Below are 8,833 nucleotides of genomic sequence, written 5' to 3'. Positions count from 1 at the left end.
ACATGTTTGTACTTGCACATTACATATAAGTGCTGAGATGGATTTTTCTTGAAGGCAATGAAATGAAGTACCAGAGTCCTCTTCTCCTCAAACTTGGCTCTGTAAATGCTTTGGAGAAGAAGGGAAAGCCAAGCAGTAATTTGAAAACATTTCTGATCTATTGCCTACATGGATCTCAAAGAAAGTGGCTTTAGTAATTAATTTCTTTTTTTCTATCTCAACAAATATTTGTGTTTGTAAGTTATCAATTTTCACTTGTAATTTTGTATTCTTTCCCTTAAAAGGCTCCACGTATTATATAGTAAATTATACAGATAAATGTGTGGTGTATTTAAGCAGTTACATAAATCATGTAATTTTCTGTATGTGTACCATGTTTATACTATGGTATAAATGTGACACGCCCATATTGAGATATATATATATATGTTCTATGCATTTAAATCATAAACACCACAGTTTATCCATTCTTTTCTTTTTGGAAAATTAGCTTGTTTTAAAACTTTTTGCTGTTCAAAAAGATGGATATGATGATAGACACCTTGTACCCTTTGCTTGAGGTTATCTAGCAATATCATCGAATTTTCAAATATAAGACCACTCAGTGTGCCTGAACTGATTTACACTCTGGTAGGTTGAGAACATTTCTTGTTTTAACGTAATTCCTTTGATTGCTAATTGTGGTGAGCTGAAAATGGACCCCCTCCCCAGATGTTCATGCCCTAATCACCAGAACCTGTGAATATGTTGTGTAGCAAAGGGGAATCAGGGTGGCAGATGAAATTACTGTAGTTATCAGCTGACACTGAGAACAGGAGATTAGCTGGGATTACCCAGGGGGATCCAATTTAATCATAAGCTTTCTTAAAAGTAGGAGGAGGCAGAAGAGACACAGAGAGATGGCTGTGTCAGGAAGTTCAGTTCCTGCACTCCTGGCTTTGAAGATGAGAGGAGCCCAGCCAAGGGAGCAAATGGCCTGTAAAAGCTTGAAAAGGTTAGGAGAGTCGCTGAGAGGGGAGGGACCCTGCAGCCACCTTGACCCAGTAAGATCTTTGTTGGACTTCCTTCTACTGGACTTTAAAGTAAGAAACTTGCATTATTTTAAGCCACTACATTCATAGTAACTTTTGTAAAGTCATAGAAAACTAGCATGCTAATAAAAGTCAACCTCTTTTCACATATTTGTTTCTCCTTCAGGTTTCTCATTGTGTGAGTGTACTGTCCTTCTCCAGTCTTCATTTCCCTGTCAATGTGTTTGTCTCTTTAAAATGAATATGCAGCGGGTTTAGAAACATTTAAGATAAACAGTTTTTCAGTTAGTTCAGCCGCTCAGTCGTGTCTGACTCTTTGCAACCCCATTAACCACAGCATGCCAGGCCTCCCTGTCCATCAACCCCCGGAGTTCACTCAGACTCACGTTCATCGAGTCGCTGATGCCATTCAACCATCTCAAGCTCTGTCATCCCCTTCTCCGCCTGCCCTCAATCTTTCCCAGCATCAGAGTCTTTTCCAATGAGTCAGCTCTCTGCATCAGGTGGCCAAAGTATTGAAGTTTCAGCTTCAGCATCAGTCCTTCCAATGAATACCCAGGACTGATCTCCTTTAGAATGGACTGGTTGGATCTCCTTGCAGTCCAAGGGACTCTCAAGAGTCTTCTCCAGTGCCGCAGTTCAAAAGCATCAATTCTTCGGTGCTCAGCTTTCTTCACAGTCCAAGTCTCACATCCATACATGACTCCTGGAAAAACCACAGCTTTGACGAGATGGATCTTTGTTGGCAAAGTAATGTCTCTGCTTTTTAATATGCTGTCTAGGTTGGTCATAACTTTTCTTCCAAGGAGTAAGCACCTTTTAATTTCATGGCTGTAGTCACCATGTGCAGTGATTTTGGAGCCCAGAAAAATAAAGCCAGCCACTGTTTCCCCATCTATTTGCCAGGAAGTGATGGGACCAGATGCCATGATCTTAGTTTTCTGAATGTTTCAGTTATGTGAACTGCATTTTAAAGTGCCTTTCAATTTGCCTTTTTCCTGCACAAAAAGACTGTTTTGAAGTATTTTGGGGTTGTAAATTGATAATTTTATAAAATTAAAAGTTAAAGAGCTGTGTTCCTTTTCGGGCTTTAATGTTAGTGTAAAAATTTCATCAATCCATTTAAGTCTAGTCACTCTTAACAGTCACTTACAGAGGTTTGAATAATGCTTAGTCCTATTTACAACTTCGTTAAGCTCCTTCAGACATTTGGAAGTGCATTTGTAAAGTAAACATATTTAATATAATTTTAAGTAATTTATTAAGCAGCTGTTCAAATTAAGAAACAAAACATTTCTAAGTGCTAAAATAACTCTTATGCCCCAATGGAAATAAACATAGTCAGTGCCTTCATCTTCATTTCTAATACCAATATCTGATAAAAGAAACCATGGGTTCTTAAAGTAATGGCTGATTCTAGGTCCAGACATGACATATACAAAATGAACCTGGACACTGTTAGTGCCACAAAGTAAGGCCATGGTTATTAAAACATGCACATGTGTGCACAAGCCAATGGCCAGATCACAGGATCTGACTGAAAGAGCTTTTAATGCTTAAAGCTGGAACAATTTGTGCAACAAAATAGAGAAGCATGGGATTATAATCCAAGGTATAAAATAAATAGCCATGATTCCATGCTGAACTAAATGATCAAATACAAATGGAAGTTGGGAGAAAAGACCCTACCATGCAGAAAAATTCCCATGATTTATATAGCATTTTCCCCATCATGGAGGTGAAACATAATTCCTCATTTTTAAAAATGTGGGCTCCACATAGTAACCTCCTTTCAAAGAGGGGGAACTGAGATACGTTCGTGAGGTTACTCCTTTCTGCCCGTGGACGCCGCTGAGAAAGCATCGTTGAAGTCTTCCCCGCCTCCACTGCCGTCATGTCTAAATCAGAGTCTCCCAAAGAGCCCGAACAGCTGCGGAAGCTCTTCATTGGAGGATTGAGCTTTGAAACAACCGATGAGAGTCTGAGGAGCCATTTTGAGCAATGGGGAACGCTCACAGACTGTGTGGTAATGAGGGATCCAAACACCAAGCGCTCCAGAGGCTTCGGGTTTGTCACATACGCCACGGTGGAGGAGGTGGATGCGGCCATGAATGCAAGGCCACACAAGGTGGACGGAAGAGTTGTGGAACCAAAGAGGGCCGTCTCAAGAGAAGATTCTCAAAGACCTGGTGCCCACTTAACTGTGAAAAAGATTTTTGTTGGTGGCATTAAAGAAGACACTGAAGAACATCACCTGAGAGATTATTTTGAACAGTATGGGAAAATTGAAGTAAATGAAATCATGACTGACTGAGGCAGTGGCAGAAAGAGAGGCTTTGCTTTTGTAACCTTTGATGACCATGACTCGGTAGACAAGATTGTCATTCAGAAATACCACACTGTGAATGGCCACAACTGTGAAGTGAGAAAAGCCCTGTCTAAGCAAGAGATGGCTAGTGCTTCAGCCAGCCAGAGAGGTCGAAGTGGTTCTGGAAACTTTGGTGGCGGTCGTGGAGGTGGTTTTGGTGGGAATGACATTTTGGTCGTGGAGGAAACTTCAGTGGTCGAGGTGGCTTTGGTGGCAGCCGCAGTGGTGGCGGATATGGTGGCAGTGGGGATGGATATAATGGATTTGGTAATGACGGAAGCAATTTTGGAGGTGGCGGAAGCTACAATGATTTTGGCAATTACAACAATCAATCTTCAAATTTTGAACCCATGAAAGGAGGAAACTTTGGAGGGAGAAGTTCTGGCCCCTATGGTGGTGGAGGCCAATACTTTGCCAAACCGCGAAACCAAGGTGGCTATGGTGGCTCCAGCAGCAGCAGTAGCTATGGCAGTGGCAGAAGGTTTTAATTACTGCCAGGAAACAAAGCTTAGCAGGAGAGGAGAGCCAGAGAAGTGACAGGGAAGCTACAGGTTACAACAGATTTGTGAACTCGGCCAAGCACAGTGGTGGCAGGGCCTAGCTGCTACAAAGAAGACATGTTTTAGACAATACTCGTGTGTATGGGCAAAAAACTCGAGGACTGTACTTGTGACTAATTGTATAACAGGTTATTTTAGTTCCTGTTCTGTGGAAAGTGTAAAGCATTCCAACAAAGGGTTTTAATGTACATTTTTTTTTTTTGCACCCATGCTGTTGATTGCTAAATGTAATAGTCTGATCATGATGCTGAATAAATGTCTTTTTTTTTTTTTTTAATGTGCTGTGTAAAGTTAGTCTACTCTGAAGCCATTTTGGTAAACTACCCCAACAGTGTGAAGTTAGAATTCCTTCAGGGTGATGCCAGGTTCATTTGAAATTTATTTACAAACCTGCTTGGTGGAGAAGCTGTTGTCTTCAGAACCTTGGTGTAGTTGAACTGACAGTTACTGTGTTGTGACCTGGAGTTCACCATTAAAAGGGTCACCCATGCAAAGTCATGGAGTTTTTAATTTTTTTTTTGGTTATTAATGATTGTTGGCACATCCTATGCAATATATCTAAATTGAATTATGGTACCAGATAAAGTTATAGATGGGAATGAAGCTTGTGTATCATCCATTATCATGTGTAATCAATAAAAGATTTAATACCCTCTTAAAAAAAAAAAAAAGAGGGGGAACTCATGTACACCCATGGCAATGTATGGCAAAACCAATACAGTATTGTAAAGTAAAATAAAATAAAAATTAAAAAAAAAGAGTGCCATTTGGAAAAGGGGTCTGGGTGGGCAGAATGGTGGAGAGAAATTGCCTGTGGAGAGACTGGCTTTGCATTGCAGAAACTTAACAACACTCTCAGCCAAGAGGCCAAGGTTAGCATCAGCAGTGACAGATTATTTTGATAGTGTGATGTGATGAGAATGAGTAGACTGTGTGGTCCTTTTCCCCAAACCCACACTCTTGGTCTAATCACGAGAAAAACATCAGATAAATCCCAATTGAGAGACACTGTACCAAATACCTGATCAGGACTACTCAAAACTGTCATCAAAAATAAGAAAATCCTGAGAAATGCCCACAGTCTAGAGTTGCTTAATGAGGCATGACTGCATGTAATCCATGAGTGGAATCCTGGAACATAAAAAGATGTTGGGTTCAAACTAGTGAAATATGAATAAATTATGAGATTTATTAATAATGTATTAATATTGGGTCATTGGTTATGACAAATGTACAAAGTTAATGTAAGAGGTTAATAATAGGGGAAATGATGTGGGCCACATGGGAATTCTCTGTACTACATAACTTTTTGTAGATCTAAAACTTCTTTAAAAATCCTCCAATGTATACAGCAGATAATATGTATATAGCAGGTAATATGGTGGACCTAAAATTCTCCTAAAAGTGTGCTTGGATTATCAATTTAATATTCTAAATTTAAGTCAACTATGCATTGAGTAGCATTAAGTTCCAGGTACTGGAGACACAGCAAATGTATCAATTGCTCACTCAGTTGTGTCCAACTCTGCAACTCCATAAACTGTAGCTGTCTAGGGTCCACTCTCCACGGGATTTTCCCAGCAAGAATACTGAAGTAGATGAATCAGTTCAGTTCAGTCAGTCAGTCAGTCATGTCCAACTCTTTGCGAAACCATGGACTGCAGCTCACCAGGCCTCCCTGTCCATCACCAACTCCCAGAGTTTACTCAAACTCATGTCCATTGAGTTGGTGATCCAATCATCTCATCCTCTATTGTTACCTTCTGCTCCCACCTTCAATCTTTCCCAGCATAAGGGTCCTTCCCAGTGAGTCAGTTCTTTGCATCAGGTGGCCAAAGTATTGGAGTTTCAGGGTTAGCATCACTCTTACCAATGAATATTCAGGACTGATTTCCTTTAGGATGGACTGGTTGGATCTCCTTGCAGTCCAAGGGACTCTCAAGAGTCTCCTTCAACACCACAGTTCAAAAACATCAATTCTTCGATGCTCAGCTTTCTTTATAGTCCAACTCTCACATCTATACATGACTACTGGAAAAACCATAGCTTTGACTAAATGAGCCTTTGTTGGCAAAGTAATGTTTCTGCTTTTCAATATGCTGTCTTAGTCAGTCATAACTTTTCTTCCAAGGAGTGTCTTTTAATTTCATGGCTGCAATCACCATCTGCAGTGATTTTGGAGCCCCCCCCAAAATAAAGTCTCTCACTATTTCCATTGTTTCACCATCTATTTGCCATGAAGTGATGGGACTAGAAGCTATGATCTTAATTTTCTGAATGTTGAGTTTTAAGTCAACTTTTTCACTCTCCTCTTTCGCTTTCATCAAGAGGCTCTTTAATTCCTCTTTTGCTTTCTGCCATAAGGATGGTGTTATTTGCATATCTGAGGTTATTGATATTTATCCCAGCAATCTTGATTCCAGCTTGTGCTTCTTCCAGCTCAGGGTTTCTCATGATGTACTCTGGATATAAGTTAAATAAGCAGGGTGACAGTATACAGCCTTGACATACTCCTTTCCCAATTTGGAACCAGTTCCACGTCCAGTTCTAACTGTTGCTCCCTGACCTGCATACAGATTTCCGAAGCAGCAGATCAGGTGGTCTGGTATCCCCATCTCTCTAAGAATTTTCCATAGTTTGTTGTGATCCACACAGTCAAAGGCTTTGGCATAGTCAATAAAGCAGAAGTAGATGCTTTTCTGGAACTCTGTTGCTTTTTCGATGATCCAACGCATGTTGGCAATTTTATCTCAGATTCCTAGGCCTTTTTTTTTTTTTTTTTTCCTAAATCCACCTTGAACATCTGGAGGTTCATGTATTGTTGAAGCCTGGCTTGGAGAATTTTGAACATTACTTTAGTAGAGTGTGAGATGAGTGCAATTATGTGGTAGTTTGAGCATTCTTTGGCATTGTGTCTTTTGGGGATTGGAATGAAAGCTGGCCTTTTCCAGCCATGTGGCCACTGATGAGCATTCCAAATTTGACAGCATATTGAGTGCATCACTTTCACAGCATCATCTTTTAGGATTTGAAATAGCTCTACTGAATTTCCATCACCTCCACTAGCTTTGTTCGTAGTGATGCTTCTTAAAGCCCACTTGACTTCACATTCCAGGATGTCTAGCTCTAGATGAGTGATCACAAAATCGTGATTATCTGGGTCATGAAGATCTTTTTTGTATAGTTCTGTGTATTCTTGCGACCTCTTCTTAATGTCTTCTGCTTCTGCTTCAAACAACTCAATTACCTAAAAAATCCTATTTATATGTAGGATATGCTCTAAAAGATTTTTGCTTAGTGATTGTTTAAGAAATAAAGCATGCCTAAAGGAAGATGAAAAGGAAGATGATAATGATTGTTCTGAGTTTGTGTTCTTAACACTGCTATTTTATTTGTGTGAAATTTATTTTAAGACTATTCTAGTATTAACAGTGTGACACATGTTTGTGTATGCCAGTTAACTCTAATTTACACCCTTGGGGACTTGATGTTCACAGTATCTTATTCAGGAATCTACACTTCAGAGGTGGTTAAACAGCATATTATATGAAGCACCCCAAGCAGAAATCAACACCTTAGAATGTGGCAACTTAGCCCTGGTATGAGAATGTACATGAGAGAGGTTGTTTATTAGCATCAGGAGCATTAGAAATAACTTTTATCAGTGAAATAAAGGTGTTAAACATGGGGAGTTGCTTAGGAAGAGTGTATATTCCCCATGGTAATTGCATGAATGAGGTGTAAGAATTTAGCAAACTTGACAGTGGAGTATCAGTGTGAATTTTGGGTCTTAGGACCATTTATTTAATGGAGAACCTTGTCACCTTGGCTTACTAAAGACTGAGTCTTCCACCAGAGTCTTACTGAGTCTGCTTTCTGAGAGTCTTTTGTGAGGCTAATAGGAGAGTTCAGTTGCTGAAAATATGGTCTAACTCCCATTTATTTTTACTTGCTAATATGTGCTTATGTGGGACACAGAGGAATTTGGTCTTAGACATGCTTTGATTTAACATACTAGTTGCTTAGGTTGTGAGAGGATGGGCTCTTTTTGTACTCATTAGAAGGCTCTTCTAGAGTAGATGTTTAAAGAAATTTTGCTCTACTTAATCTTTTAAAAAGGTAAAATCATGATTTTTAGATTTTAAAATGAAAACATGTTAAAGACTTTATTTAATGAGGGGATCAAGATGATGTTAAAACTAGTTCAAAGGAAGATTCTAAGAATGGGTACATAAATATGAAATATTGAAAAGAATATGCAAATAGAGGTAGGCTGGGAGCCCCCCAAATTTCCCTCAGACTCAGTGACTTGGTAGAAGACACACAGGACCCTACTCCATACTTTTGGATTATTATGGTGAAAGGAGATGTTTTAAAATTGGCAAAGATAAAAGGAAAAAGTCCAGGAGAAACCAGGTGTCAACTTCCAGGTGGCTCTTCCCAGTGAAGTCCCACAGGGATGTGTTTAATTCTTCCAGTAACAGGGGTGAGGTGAAGGACACCTGACTGTTGGTATCCATGGATTTTTTAATGGGAAGTCAGTCATGTAAACGTGTACTGTCCACGTAATTGATCTCAGTGACTCAGACTCTAGCGCACCACCCAAAACAACAACATAAAAAGGCTTTCACCATAAATCGCATCATTAGGATAAAGTTACCTAGTACAGAGTGGCCCAAAGCACTTTTAAAAAGTAAACAAGACATTTTTATCAGGAAGAATATTCTAAGGGCCCAGAGGTTATCTCCCTGGAACTGACCAAGAGCCGGTCTTTGTGAACATGAAGGATCTGGGCACCTCAGTCCTGCTGAGTTAACCGGTTTCAACTCAAGTGTCAAAACCATTTTTTCAATGGGAGCAGGGAAAAGTTGTTC

General features: G+C 39.7%; 1 pseudogene; it reads left to right on the top strand.

Moving 5' to 3' along the window:
- Positions 1–2,923: 2,923 nt before the first annotated feature.
- LOC138073949 (heterogeneous nuclear ribonucleoprotein A1-like) lies at positions 2,924–4,020 on the top strand (annotated as a pseudogene).
- Positions 4,021–8,833: the final 4,813 nt, after the last annotated feature.

The sequence above is a fragment of the Capricornis sumatraensis genome, chromosome 2 (genome assembly GCF_032405125.1).
Source record: "Capricornis sumatraensis isolate serow.1 chromosome 2, serow.2, whole genome shotgun sequence".
Classification (NCBI taxonomy): Eukaryota; Metazoa; Chordata; class Mammalia; order Artiodactyla; family Bovidae; genus Capricornis; species Capricornis sumatraensis.
This window is presented reverse-complemented; position numbering and strand designations above follow the sequence as displayed.